Source organism: Eutrigla gurnardus (genome assembly GCF_963514095.1).
Source record: "Eutrigla gurnardus genome assembly, chromosome: 11".
Classification (NCBI taxonomy): domain Eukaryota; kingdom Metazoa; phylum Chordata; class Actinopteri; order Perciformes; family Triglidae; genus Eutrigla; species Eutrigla gurnardus.
Genome location: NC_139925.1, coordinates 20,380,783 through 20,393,829, shown reverse-complemented (window position 1 = coordinate 20,393,829; position 13,047 = coordinate 20,380,783).

The following is a 13,047-nucleotide window of genomic DNA, read 5'->3' as shown; positions in this document are numbered from 1 at the left end:
ATCAGGTTCAGGCTCGGGTTTTGGTTCAAGATGGGTCGAAAGCAAAGACAAGTAGCAACAATCTGGCACCTGAAGTGGACAAGGTGCTGGTGTATAAACTGCAGGGCTGGTGGTGGAGAGTTGAAAGAGGTGAACATGTGGAAGAGGCGAATCATGTGACCTAGCGGGTGGAAAAGTCAGAACAGGAGGAGAATAGCAATGATGGGACAGAGAGGCAGAATGCGACACTCGTATGCAACTAAATCTCAGAGTAAAAGGTCTTTTCAGACGGCGACGAGTAAATCATGTTCACTGAGAGGCCGGCAGACAGGTAGGGAGGCAAAGAAAGGATTCTGCATAGGAAAATACAAAGAGCCCCGTTTAGCAAGTCTTTTGTTCCTTTAGCAGTTAGACTGTTAAATGACAGGGACAGTACAAAAGAAACAAAGCAGCAGCAATCGCAAATAAATGGGATTTTTTTGTTTATTATGTGGAAAAAACGATTATGTTTCTGCAAGATGCCATTATCAGCATAATCACTCGAGCAGTAATGGCAATCGTCTACGCAGGTGAGGCACAAACACCAATCAGGACGGAGAAAACATAATTAGAATAGGATCCATCCTTGAATGCATCACCAGCAAACAGTCCCTCCTAACAAAGGAGGCATGAATGCAATAGTCAAAAAGAAAACCGTAATGATGTTCATACATTAACATTATTACAGAGGAAGGAAACATCAGCAAAGCAAAATATTCTCAATATTTGATCATTATTTGATCAGTTTTTTAAGATATTTATCTATTATTTTAGCATGTATTATTGGTAGTAGATGGTCATTTTGTGAATTAAAGGGTATAAAATGTAAATATTACATATGCATTTATAAAATCTCTTTGAGCTTGTGACACCAGTCCTTGATTCTGATCGTTAATGTTCACACCCCTCTTTTTGCTGGTGGTCGGCCGACATTCAAGGTTGGATCTTATTATGTATTCTCTTTCCTCACTGGTGTTCGTGCCTCACCTGTGTGCAGAAATTTGACATCACTGCTAGAGTGATTACACTGATGATGGCTTCTAGCATTGCCCGCAATAATACAAAAAGCCCTTTATCTGTGCGTGCTGGTGCTTTGTTTCTTCTGTCCTTGCTGCCACCATTCACCTGATACCATTCAGGATTTGGAGCTTTGCTCACCGCCACTCTCCTCTACAGGGACAAAAACATGAGCTTTGGTGGTATTTTAGTCCGGGCAACCTGGAATGGTAATCAGAATGTAAAACTCGCATGGTGCTAATAGAATATCTAATGCTGATGTAGAGTTTGTTTCTCTGGGTTCATGTTGCCTATTGCATATCAAATGTGTGTGTGGGTGTCAGCATATGCTAGCATGAGGGTGCTTGGAAGGGGGGACTGCATATTGTTTAGATTAATGACTGTTTTGATCACCCAAATGTCCTTATTTGGGATAATAGAATTGAATTTGATCTTGAATCTGACAGGTGGAGCGACAAGCTGTTGAGAGTTGCACGTGTTCAGTACCGATCTGGCTCTTGTGAGAAAATGGCCGGTAAAGACGATGTTTATGAGCTGAAATATGAGGCTGGACGGTTTTTCGAGAATGTCGGTTGAACTCAGATTAATTTACTTAAATATGACAATACATTTAGGACTTGAATGCCTTCTTTCTTTCTCCATGACACAATGTATAGGATTCTGTTACTGTAGCTTTCAGGGAAGCAGCAGCTAATCACTAAACTAAAGCCACGAACAAGGCTGGTGACTTTGACGAGCTGACTGCATGACTAGCTAACAGGCCGTCTTACTGGCTGACTCTAACATTTCCCTCCAGACAAACGAGAGCTGATTTCTTCTCCGTGGTTTTGACCTCGGCGGTCGGTGGGGTGAATGAATGTGTGTCCTTTGGTGTTCTGGGAGCGTTTAGGCTGAGCCGGGCTGTTTGGTAGTGCTGCAGGGTATTGACAGGGTTGTGGAGCGTGATATTAGGTGCAGGTCTTCACGGCGGGACGCCTCAGAGCCTTAACGATCCCGAAGCGCCACTGACCTCTCGGCGGTGACTGACAGAAGTCACTCAGCTGGAAGAAAACGCCTCTTTGGGCCACGACTGGGAGTCAAAGGCTAAAACTGCTGTCAGAACACAGCTTACTGAACAACATGGGACATACTGTGCATACAGAACTCAGTGCCCTTCATTGCCAAGTCATGAAATAAGATGAGTCACCTGCCTAAAAGAACCCAAATCATTTTAGTGGAGATACAGTGTTATATGATGATTTAAATGCTGTTTTGTGATTTATCTAAACATATCTCCCGTAGATCTAGTCTCCTGTGAAAATGTAAAGGGTGCGATTTAATTTTTCTTCATTTAGTTTCACCTTTGCTTCGACCTATGGATATGCAGAGAGGCGAGCGTCCTAAAGCCAAATCAGCTGCAGAAATAATGAGGAGGTTTTGTGGTCTGAAACACTGCATTCAGGAAAAAATCTCTCTCTGAAACCATTAACACTTGTAGCCAGCGTATTCATCAAGTGTGCCAGACTGATGGCACGCTCCCGTCTTTACACATGGCTTGCAATTTAATAACACACTTCCAGCAAAACTGTAAACATTGATCTCTACATTGCTACATTTTTTCCCCAATTGCCTTTCCACATTGACACGTGAAAATAACGTTTAGCTAATGAGTTCACTTACAAATCAGATCTTGAGCTGTATAAAGAGCCAACAATAGGGGAACCAGACTAGAACTAAACAAAATGGAAGGGGTCATATCAGGTCTGGATATGACCCTCCAGGCGATACTTTCCACGCTGCCTCGCTCAAGACAACATCACATGTGACGTGAATGAACCAAACAATAATGCAAACTGTACTGATCTGCAAACAGAAAAAGAGAGTTTTACAAAAAATAGCCTTTATTTTCATAGATAGTGCCTAAGTAATCAGAAACAAATCTAAATGGTTGCTTGCTTCTTTTCATTCTGGTGGATTGTACGGTGTTCTTCAAGTGGAGAAATACGCTGTCCGACTGCTTGCAGGCTGCTCCAATGCATCCAGCCTGAAGCCACTGCTGATTCACACTAACATAACATTTCTGAAGGGAAATGTGTAGCCAGTCAGTCAGCTCTTAGAGAATATTTAGGGTTGCATTTAAGTTTTCTGTGTTTGTGTTTTAAATTACTTTTTGTGGAAACTGATCATTTCAATCATTAGTTTTTCCATTTTAATTGTTAATTCAAACCAGAACAGATTATTAAAACATCAAGGCTTTGTCTTGTTGTTTTGCTTTTGCACAAATTGAAACTGGGAGAACTACAGCCTTGTGGTTAATTCCCCCTGACCAGTTTGTCCAGTTCATCATTTTATTCTATTATTTAGATACTCGAGTTGAATTGGTTTTGTGAGGCCACAGTAAAATTTAAACATTGAATTCTAATCAGTTCATCCTTGAGTTCAAGTGGCAATTCTGCCAAATATGAAAAAAATTCCCTCAAGGTGTGATATCACGTTCACGAGACAGATGGGACAGGTGAACGTACAGATGGACGCACAGGAAAAATCAACGTTTCCCCACCATTCACCATGGCAACAGGTAAAAAAGAGGCAGAACCTCCAGTGTAATCCAGTGGATGTAGAGATTTTTCATGCATGTAGGCTATATATGGACTTTAATCATTAAAAAAGAGTGTAGATAGAGTGGGCAAGATTTTAAAAAATAAAATAAATAAAAGACAGTAATGATTGTATTATCACAATCTCTGTCATCATTTAAGGGTTAAAGCTATGGTCTATGATTTGAAAGGTTTGAAAAAAAGCATCCCCCCCCCAAACACACACCCCTCCTCTCTGTGCTCCTTAATCCCTCCCCTCCGAGCTCGTATCACCCTCCCCTCGTCCAGGCTAACGTCTCCATCATAAAATAAACAATACTGCAGAGACAGAAAAAACTAACAACATCTTTCACAGTCATAAGCCAGCATCGGCATGAAAGTTATCTGTGTCACAACATCCACAATAAAGACGAAAGATTACCTGCTCCAGGGCTCTCAAGTTTTTAAACTTAGTTCAGAGGGAGATTTTGGCTGACCGTGCAATGCCGTCGCGTTGCTGCGAGTTTCGAGAGACGGGCGCCGCCTCCCGCAAGCTTTCGAAAATCTTTTAAACTGACCGTTATCGATCTAAAAGACAGATTCAGCAACTGCATAGCTTTTTCTCGCATAAAATGTTTTCAGAAACACATTTCGGTGAACTATTTGCGTAAAATAAGAAAATGTTTATCGTTAATCTCGTTAATTTGTCTGCGTGAGAAATACTAGATGTGGCGTGTGAACAGGTTGAAATGCATGACTTGAGAGCCCTGTTTTTCCAACAGAAACTCTGCTGTATCAGCATCGCTCTTCAGATCCATATCTTAGTGGAGCTTTCGCCACGTTCAAATGATGGTCTGAGCCCTCTTTACTTCGCATGCCTCTGCTTTGTGTCTGTCTTTTCAGTGACAGACTTTCTCTTTCTTTCACCCTTTGCCGGTGGTGGAAGCAGAGGCCGCTTGCTACTGCCGCTCTGCTTTCCCTCCATACCTGAACTGCTCAGGGCAACAAGCGTGTTGTCCGATCGTAGTTTCAAACACGGAAATGAGTCGGGACAAGGTGTTAGCAGGAGCTGGAGAGTGAGCGAGGATTGGATAGGAAAATGTATCCGATAGTAGCCATGCGGACCAGCAGTGAAGACGCACCAGAGCGCGTGAGACAGAGGGAGGATTGTCTCCAGCTTCACCCGCACCAGGATTTATTCACAGAGCACCAGCCGGATCACCCAGCGCCATGACCGGTAAGTCTGGCTGCACTCTCCGGAGCGCTGTCGGTCCACGCTCTCCATCCGCGCTGTCGGCTCTCCGTCCGCGCTGGTCGGGCTGGCTCTCAGTGCTGTGTTGCGAAACGCCCCCTTTAGGATATCTCCTATCATCGTGCAGAGGAGTTCGTCTATGCAAATGACTCATTTTGTTACGTAACGAAAGGAGCTGAATCTGAACAGCCTTTAGGAGCACCGTTCTACCGGAGGGTGGGCTGCAGAGACCATGCAGGAGTCGCTTGTTTTCCTCATCCTGGGAGTTGGCAGGCTCAGGGAGGATAAGTTTATTGGTGTAGATGTGGCACTGGGTGTTTAACTATTTGCCCCCCCTTTAAATTCTGTGAAGCTAAGCTCTAAAATCATTTAAACCACTGTTTCGATTGTATAATAGTTTATAATTCTGAATGAATGTGCTTTGAGTGGGTGATATTAGTCGTGCTTAACTCAGCCTCGTCAGCAGAGGGCGCTCTAAACTGTACACTTCACTGGATATCAGTAGCTGACGCCAGTAGAAGTAGAAGTCAGTACATGGCGAACGTGTTTGAGTGTACACGCTAATCCTGATTTGAACTGCATTTTTATGTTTTCTACAGGTAAGCTGACTGTAATCAGAACCCGGGTAATAGACATCAGTAGTTTATGTTATTAGAGCTTTAGTTAACAACTGTGACATTTAGAGACATTGAATTTGACCGTGTTACGAGTTTGTGTGTGTGTGTGTGTGTGTGTGTGTGTGCCGCCTCGCGTGTCTAAGATGGTGGCCGCCGATAGTGACGACTCCGGTTGCTAAGCACAAGCTACTATCTTCCTGTGTGAGCTATGGGGAGTGACATTCATGCTTGGAGATATGCGGTTAGGGCAGTAGTGAGAACAAACAGTGTGATACGGGATGAACCGAGTCAATGTTTTAGAAAACTGTATTTACTGTGTGTATTGTTTAGCAGCTAAGCTAATGCTAATTGCCGGTGAATGCTAACGCCACGGCCTGAGCGTATGTTTTCCCAGTCATGAAGGTTAAAGGAGCATTCCATGAGGTTTTGATAAGTAGAGTGTGCGGTGGTTAGTTCTTGAAACTTTAATTGTAACCTATGTGAAAATAATACAGTAACTGGCTGTGAGTTTATATTAGATAATTCAGTTCATAAGCATAATTCATAGAGATGTAAAAGCAGTGAGATACAAAAACAGTGAGAGAGTAATAAGACAAGTTCATTGATTATTCAGTCTGGAGTAATGTGGTATTACTGATCTGTGATTTTCATGTTTTTATGTCATTTGAATTTATGCATTACTTACCTGTGTATAATTGTTAAAATGAGTAATTTGACACTAAAAAGAGACAGTGTTTTCGTAGTTGCTAAATACTTACCTGTAGTCCCTGTAAGAGTAAGTAAACATGTATTTGGGTACTTAACATGGGTATTGACTCAAGGTAACTGTGGTAGCAATAGTGAGTAGCATGTTGTTTATGAGTTATGTTGATTATAAAGTGTACTGTTATTGATAGCATGTTGTTTAAGAGTTATGAAAGTAGCTGACGCCAGTAGAAGTAGAAGTCAGTACATGGCGAACGTGTTTGAGTGTACACGCTAATCCTGATTTGAACTGCATTTTTTATGTTTTCTACAGAAATAAATGTTATTCCAAGAGTGAGCGACGCCTCATCTTTAAAAAGTGTAACATAGAGACCAGAGAAAACCTTTTTTCATAATATGGCCCCTTTAAAATATAGAAGATTTTAATTTTTTCTTGGATCAACAGCATTAATTGTTTTTATTATTATAATGCGGTACGCACCCTATTTAAAAAAAATCCCTTTCTAACTAGCTGCACCACGATCTTGCTCACTGCGAAATATAAACATATAATCCCCACTATTATAGGAATTATGTTCCTTAAGTGACAGCTGACATCCATTTACAGCTTTTGAGTCACAGTTATATATTTATATTTAATGAAAAAAAAAAAGACATGCAGCGGTTTTATTCTGAGCTGAGGGCGAATTCATACTGTAATATTTGAATCTGAGGACAAAAAAACACATGCAAACAACATAAATGTGGTAGGCTACATTAAGAACTTCCTGTATAATTAACTATTATGCTATCCGCTAATTTATGTGCTCCGCTGATGCACTTTCATACGGACTCAAACAATGAGGAAATTAAACACCGCTGGACTACTTCTAATCACGATCAGGTCAAATTTAAACACTAATTAAAAGAGTGCAGTTGTCGTTAACAGCATTACAATCTGTACCTCTGACCTCTGTGTTCGTTTTTTTCTCGAATCACTCGGTGATTCTGACCCCACAGATTTCTTTTCCTTTCTTTCTCCCTGCCTGATACGGCAGCACCATAAATATCCCACATCTCTGGCTGTTAGTCCATTTTTCTGTGAGCTGCTGCACTAAATTTATGAAGGCGGTAAAATCTCTCTGCAGCTGCTCTGCCGATTTCTCCGTGCAGCACGTAGCCGTACGTATCCCCGGCTCAGAATTGGGAACAGGCAAATTTATAACAGACACAATGATAACCTCTGCTCTTCCACCCACTCGCCATCCATTTCCCAGCTAACAATTCTCTCTCTGTCTGCCTCCGTTCTTTGTCGTCGCTCTCGCTACATCCCTCTGTTGTCTCCTGGTCGATTCCTCAATTTCCTCCTTGTCCGTCACTGCCAACCTTCTGCAGTGATTTCTTGTTAAATGGAAGGCGAAACAGAGCAGGGGTTTATGCACATCTGGACATCTGTAAACATCAAGCTTTAGTCGAGATCCAAATAAATAGCACAAGACATGATCATGACATTTCTTTACTCCCCAATGTCGACATCTCCCTGTATTCATCCATTATCTTCTGCTTATGATCTGGGTCGTCAGGCAGCAGGCTCCATATTCAATGTGTTGCTGGGGAACCTGAGACATTCCCAGGCCCCCAGGAGGATACCTCAGTGTTAGACCTGGCCAGAAAACCTCTGGGAAGTAGGGGGTCCTGGCAGCAACTCACTTTGGATGTCTGAGCTTGTTTTCCTACAAAGGAAGCTCATTTCAGCCACTTGGGTCTGACAGTTCATTTCCCACTGGACCTTCTGGATAAAGTACCCTTGAGCATCATCTCATATTTTCAACTGGCAAAGCCTCGTCCTGCAAATCAGACAGACTTATGTTTCTTCCCAGTAGCTGCTGTAATGATCAGCTATTTGCACAAACTGATGCTATTAGCAGCCATCCACAAATGCTACCATTAGAACCTCAAAAATCTCTGACAAAGAAGCCGATACATGATAGTTCTCCAGGATAGATATGAGAATTTCCCCGGTCACTGCCTCACCAAAGTTTGCTACGACTCAAGCTGTTTGTGTGCTTGTGGATTAAGCACAAAGCCTGAGAGATGACTCAAAAAAACTTCTGGATACATGTTGAAAAAACAACTGCACATAACCAATGGACACAACTTATAGGGGAAAACACCTTACCATCTAACATAAGAGTAACACTTCCCTTCTGAATGGTAAACACTGTCCGACTCCTGGTCAGGAACCAAAGGTTGCAGTAAAACCGTAAAGACTGAAGCAGCTCTGTGACAAAGCACACCTCAAAACCAGCAAGCAGCTGAACCAAATCACCTAATCAATCACCAGCATGCTCCCGCCACCTGCAGCACCAAACAACCTTTTTAGCAAACTAACCTGAATGGATGACAAGCCATTTGTTACAACCTGGCTCAAGTGGCAACAACTAAAAAGGGAGACAGACCATGATGAACATTAAACCACACTAAAAAAAACGAATTAAATGTAAACATATACATTATATATATATATATACATATATATATACATATATAAGGGTTGTGAACGATAAACCGATGCGACCGGATATTCTGTTCAACAAGTGAGAGATACGGCTGTATCGGTAGCAGCCTCCTCAATCAATACGAATTATCAATGAATTCCTAGATGAATCGGTTACAGAGTCATGGATCGGGTATCGCGAGACTTTGAAGCGGTCGGCGGCATCATATCTATGGGAGGCATTACACCAGCGTCTCTAAAACAACGCGAGAGGCCCTTGAAACGCCGTAGCTGGCTAGCTTGTATGAGTTATAAACAAGAGACAACACGGAACATGGAGGAGGTGGAGGTGGAGAGGCGGGCGCAGCACAGGTAGGCGGCTGCGACGCTGCCGTGTGACCGCAGGCACTCCACGACCGCACGTGAGAGACGGACGGCTTTGAATCTCAATCGCTTGTGTCTCAACTTGCGCCACAAGAGGCGGCCGCAGCACGGGTAGCGTCCACGACACTGTCCTGTGACCGCCAGCCAACGATTCAGCCAGACTTTTTATTGGTCCATGTCTAAAAATAAATACATTGACATGTGATTTTGTTGTTCTGTTTGTTTGTTTTTTGCCAGTGCCATACAGCCACAATGCTTGGGGATATGTGGTATTTTACATATTTGAAAAGAAAGTATTGTACTGTCACTTTCATAGAACAACAAATATTAACCGTAGAATCAAATCGTATCGTTCTTACGCTGTATGGAATCGATTCGAATGGAATCGGTCTGTAATAAAAGGATATCGTTTTTGAATCAAATCGTAACTTGTGTATCTTGATGCATATCGAATCGTTTATCACAGAGAGATGTGCAACCCTAATATATATATAGAATTGCAAAATCCAGTTTCCAGAAAGTAGGTTTAGAAAACCCAGAGTTCATTAACCCTGATATGAAGGAATCTAACCTGCCCACTGGCAGGGTTTCTTTAGCAAAGCCGTTTCTCTGTCTCCTCCCTCTGACAGAGCCAGTAACACTATTTTATTTCCTTATTAATTCAGTCAGAATCAAAGTGCGTGTTGTAATGCATTAATTAGCAGATAGCCTGACAGTTTGTAACTCAGTCAGTCATTTCTGCAAACAGTGGGTTTTTTTGTCCTCAGATTGAAATATTTTACCCAATCAAGGCGCTCTCAGCTAAGAATAAAACTACTGCATGTCCTTCTTGAGAATAGAGTTATTTAAAATATATATATAAATACACAATATATATCATTTAATAATATTAAAAAGATGTGACTGATCACACAGTTGATGTCAGCTGTCAGTGATGGAACATAATTCCTTTAATATTGGAGATTATATGTTAATATTTCAGAGGGATTGTGGGTGCAGTTGCTGAATGTAGTTTGGAAGTGAGCTTATAAAATATGAAGTATCTGGTCAGTTCAACGGTCAGTTGAACAACAACACATTCTAGTTGGGACTTGACTTGACCAGATGTTGCATGAGCGAAGGTGTAAGGAATGTTTAGGTCTAGGAGGGAGATGAGAAGAGGCCCTGTTGTAAATTAAGCTTAGCTGTCTGATGAGGCCCTGAGACATAAATCCGTGTTGTCTGTCTTCAGATGTGCGTTACACACCAGCTATAGGAAATAAAGCCCATATAAGGGAGTAACTAAGTATCATTCAGAAGAACCAAGTGTGGCCACACACGGTTTTGGACGCAGGTTTAAATAAAGATCATTCTCATTCCACCTGCCTGACTCTGAAGATTAATTTATCACCAATCTACACATCGACATCTTTGGGGAACCTGCCTAAAAAACTACAAATACATGCATATCATTGCATATTATTACATATATATGAAATATATATACGATTGCCAAATTGATGCTGAGCTGTCTCTTTAAATGAAGCACCAGATGAAACATCTCAAATTGCTTCTTCCCAGTCAACACACTTCAAGCTTAGAGCTTAATTATGCATTTAAAGCTGCACAATTTCTTGTAGCTCCCTCCAACAAACTCAAAGAGATCACTTCAATCACATGAAGATGTGCACATTTAATCACTCAGCTGCTTGGAAAAAGCCTTCTGCTGGCAGTTTATTGTGGTAAACTGGCAGAGTATGGAGGTGACGAATTAGTGGAGAGCCTAACGACTGTACAGGATGGTAATGGAGCTCTTTGTGCATCAGTGGCTTCAGGTTCACAAGGTTAATGGAGTATTACTCATTTAAAACCGTGACGGCACGTAGAACGGCTGAGAGGAGAGAGCGTAGGTTTTGAATCGTCTGTCTTTGTGATTCTGTATTAAAAACGGTCCGAAGTTAGTGACGTAAACCACAAACCAGCAATAATGCATCAATATTTGTCATTATTATTCATCTCTCTCTTGATAACTGTGTTATTCTCTATATTTTTTTCACTTTGGCACCTTCAACTTATATCTTATATCTTAATATCTTAATACAAAAAAATGTTGTTTTGTTTCTGATTATAGTAATATATTGATAGAAAGAGACCTGTTCCCGTTGCATGTTGGACTCCAGCAGGGCTGCCCTTTGTCACCGGTTCTGTTCATTATTTTTATGGACAGAATTTCTAGGCGCAGTCATGGGCCGGAGGGGATCTGTTTTGGGAGCCACTGGATTTCATCCCTGCTTTCCGCAGACGATGTGGTCTTGCTGGCTCCTTCGAGCCAGGACCTCCAGCATGTCCTGGGGCGGTTTGCAGCCGAGTGCGAAGCAGCTGGGATGAGGATCAGCGCCTCCAAGTCTGAGGCCATGGTTCTCGACTGGAAAAAGGTGGCTTGCTCCCTCCGGGTTGGGGGAGAGTTCCTGCCTCAAGTGGAGGAGTTTAAAGGAGTCATAACCTGGTTTTATACGTATCCAGCCCCCCTTGGATCGCTTTGGATCAATTCGTAAAACTTATTAGAAAAAAAAAAAAAATTTTAATCAAACATTGAGCTTGTTCTGACCCTTTTTCGTACCGCGATTTTATCACGCGAGATTACGCGCGAGGTTTTGACTGGTCCGGATGTGCATTGTATAATATGTAATGAGGCGCACGTTGATTCGCCGCAGGAAGGACAGAGCCTGCATGCAGACTCCAAAACATAATGGCGGCGCTTCGGCGATTTCAGGTAGCGGACGGGGCGGGGTTGGGTGGTGAAAGAGGGGTGGGCTTATGCAAGTAGCCGCCACGGTGACGTCACCGTAGGCGCAGAATCAAAATCTCGTGCTTTAGGAATGCACACCCTTGTGTGCTATTCCTGTTCGGAAAAAGAGCAGAAGCGAAAAAACGGCGCCACTTTCAAACTCCAGCCTTTCAGGCAAGTTTCAACTGAGGTCAAACACAGATATGCATGTTTTAACAAGAGAAATTGCGATTTCCTGGTGATGACTCCTTTAAGTATCTTGGGGTCTTGTTCACGAGTGAGGGAAGGATGGAACGTGAGATTGACAGGCGGATCGGTGCGGCGGACGCAGTAATGCGGTCGTTTTATCGGTCCGTCGTGGTAAAGAGATTTACCGATTCAATCTCTCGATTTACCGGTCAATCTACGTTCCTACCCCCACCTATGGTCATGAACTCTGGGTCGTGACCGAAAGAATAAGATCCCGGATACAAGCGGCCGAAATGAGCTTCCTCCGCAGGGTGGAGGGGCGCTCCCTTAGAGATAGGGTGAGGAGCTCCGTCACACGGGAGGAGCTCAGAGTAGAGCCGCTGCTCCTCCACATCGAGGTGAGCCAGCTGAGGTGGCTCGGGCATCTGTATCGGATGCCCCCTCCCTCGGGAGGTGTTCCAGGCATGCCCCACCGAGAGGAGGAGACCCCGAGGAAGACCCAGGACATGGTGGAGTGACTATGTCGCCCGGCTGGCCTGGGAACGGCTGCCCGGCTGCCCCCGCGACCCGGACCCGGATAAAGCGGAAGAAAATGGATGGATGATAGAAACAGAATACTTCACATACTATCACATTTATTGAATAGAGTTGTAAAAAGTTATTAAATGTGTTCATGTTAAAAGTTGTGGAATGTAACATTACAGTACATGTACTGAATTACTGTATGGTAAGTACTTGTACTTGAAGTACTTGTGCTTGAGTATTTGCAATTTATGCTGGATTATACTTCTACACTACAGAGCAAAATATTGTACTTTTTACTTCAGTATATCTAACAACTTCAGTTACTTTGCAGATTCAGATTAATTAACAAACGCTAAATGGTGAATGTATTATGATAGATTAAGTGAGACAGATTAAACTACCCAACAGTATATAATCAAATTAAAATAAGCGATGTACACATTAATGCAATAGTTATTATACAATACAATAATATAGTTTCATTTTGTCTTGATCTTCATAGGCTCACATGTAAAATGATATGCAAGACTACACTAAAACCC